Source organism: Heptranchias perlo, chromosome 7 (genome assembly GCF_035084215.1).
Source record: "Heptranchias perlo isolate sHepPer1 chromosome 7, sHepPer1.hap1, whole genome shotgun sequence".
NCBI classification, from domain to species: Eukaryota; Metazoa; Chordata; class Chondrichthyes; order Hexanchiformes; family Hexanchidae; genus Heptranchias; species Heptranchias perlo.
This window is the reverse complement of record NC_090331.1, coordinates 90,113,387-90,115,886: the sequence shown is the minus strand read 5'-3', so window position 1 is coordinate 90,115,886 and position 2,500 is coordinate 90,113,387. Positions and strand designations below refer to the sequence as shown.

General features: G+C 55.1%; 1 protein-coding gene across 1 annotated transcript in view; it reads right to left on the bottom strand.

The window, feature by feature from the left end:
- The window catches only part of LOC137323404 (Krueppel-like factor 7), an 84,156-nt gene that overhangs the window by 47,013 nt on the left and 34,643 nt on the right, over nucleotides 1–2,500 (bottom strand). The window lies entirely within an intron of this gene.

Sequence of the window (2,500 nt, the reverse complement as noted above, 5' to 3'; positions counted from 1 at the left end):
AGAGAGAGGCAGACAGAGAGAGAGAGGCAGACAGAGAGAGAGAGGCAGACAGAGAGAGAGAGAGAGAGGGAGAGGCAGACAGAGAGAGAGAGAGAGACAGACAGACAGACACAGACAGACAGACACAGACAGACAGACACAGACAGACAGACACAGACAGACAGACACAGACAGACAGACACAGACAGACAGACACAGACAGAGACACAGACAGAGAGGCAGACAGACAGGCAGACAGACAGACAGAGAGGCAGACAGAGAGGCAGACAGAGAGGCAGACAGAGAGGCAGACAGAGAGGCAGACAGACAGAGAGAGAGAGAGAGAGAGGCAGACAGACAGAGAGAGAGAGAGAGAGAGGCAGACAGACAGAGAGAGAGAGAGAGAGAGGCAGACAGACAGAGAGAGAGAGAGAGAGAGGGCAGACAGACAGAGAGAGAGAGAGAGAGAGGCAGACAGACAGAGAGAGAGAGAGAGAGAGGGGCAGACAGACAGAGAGAGGCAGACAGACAGAGAGAGGCAGACAGACAGAGAGAGGCAGACAGACAGAGAGAGGCAGACAGACAGAGAGAGGCAGACAGACAGAGAGAGGCAGACAGACAGAGAGAGGCAGACAGACAGAGAGAGGCAGACAGACAGAGAGAGGCAGACAGACAGAGAGAGGCAGACAGACAGAGAGAGGCAGGACAGACAGAGAGAGGCAGACAGACAGAGAGAGGCAGACAGACAGAGAGAGGCAGACAGACAGAGAGAGGCAGACAGACAGAGAGAGGCAGACAGACAGAGAGAGGCAGACAGACAGAGAGAGGCAGACAGACAGAGAGAGGCAGACAGACAGAGAGAGGGCAGACAGACAGAGAGAGGCAGACAGACAGAGAGAGGCAGACAGACAGAGAGAGGCAGACAGACAGAGAGAGGCAGACAGACAGAGAGAGGCAGACAGACAGAGAGAGGCAGACAGACAGAGAGAGGCAGACAGACAGAGAGAGGCAGACAGACAGAGAGAGGCAGACAGACAGAGAGAGGCAGACAGACAGAGAGAGGCAGACAGACAGAGAGAGGCAGACAGACAGAGAGAGGCAGACAGACAGAGAGAGGCAGAGACAGAGAGAGGCAGACAGACAGAGAGAGGCAGACAGACAGAGAGAGGCAGACAGACAGAGAGAGGCAGACAGACGAGAGAGGCAGACAGACAGAGAGAGGCAGACAGACAGAGAGAGGCAGACAGACAGAGAGAGGCAGACAGACAGAGAGAGGCAGACAGACAGAGAGAGGCAGACAGACAGAGAGAGGCAGACAGACAGAGAGAGGCAGACAGACAGAGAGAGGCAGACAGACAGAGAGAGGCAGACAGACAGAGAGAGCAGACAGACAGAGAGAGGCAGACAGAGCAGAGAGAGGCAGACAGAGAGGAGAGAGAGGCAGACAGAGAGAGAGAGAGGCAGAAGACAGAGAGAGAGAGGCAGACAGACAGAGAGAGAGAGGGCAGACAGACAGAGAGAGAGAGGCAGACAGACAGAGAGAGAGAGGCAGACAGACAGAGAGAGAGAGGCAGACAGACAGACAGAGAGAGGCAGACAGACAGACAGAGAGAGGCAGACAGGACAGACAGAGAGAGGCAGACAGGACAGACAGAGAGAGGCAGACAGACAGACAGAGAGAGGCAGACAGACAGACAGAGAGAGGCAGACAGACAGACAGAGAGAGGCAGACAGACAGACAGAGAGAGGCAGACAGACAGACAGAGAGAGGCAGACAGACAGACAGAGAGAGGCAGACAGACAGACGAGAGAGAGGCAGACAGACAGACAGAGAGAGGCAGACAGACAGACAGAGAGGCAGACAGACAGGACAGAGAGAGGCAGAAGAGCAGAGCAGAGGCAGACAGAGAGAGAGAGGCAGACGAGGAGAGAGAGAGGCAGACAGAGAGAGAGAGAGAGGCAGACAGAGAGAGAGAGAGAGGCAGACAGAAGAGAGAGAGAGCAGACAGACAGAGAGAGAGAGGCAGACAGACAGAGAGAGAGAGGCAGACAGCAGAGAGAGAGAGGCAGACAGACAGAGAGAGAGAGGCAGACAGACAGAGAGAGAGAGGCAGACAGACAGAGAGAGAGAGGCAGACAGACAGAGAGAGAGAGGCAGACAGACAGAGAGAGAGAGGCAGACAGACAGAGAGAGAGAGGCAGACAGACAGAGAGAGAGAGGCCAGACAGACAGAGAGAGAGAGGCAGACAGACAGAGAGAGAGAGGCAGACAGACGAGAGAGAGAGCAGACAGACAGAGAGAGAGAGGCAGACAGAGAGAGAGAGGCAGACAGACAGAGAGAGAGGCAACAGACAGAGAGAGAGAGGCAGACAGACAGAGAGAGAGAGGCAGACAGAGAGAGAGAGGCAGACAGAGAGAGAGAGGCAGACAGAGAGAGAGAGGCAGACAGAGAGAGAGAGGCAGACAGAGAGAGAGAGGCAGACAGAGAGAGAGGCAGACAGAGAGAGAGCGAGGCAGAAG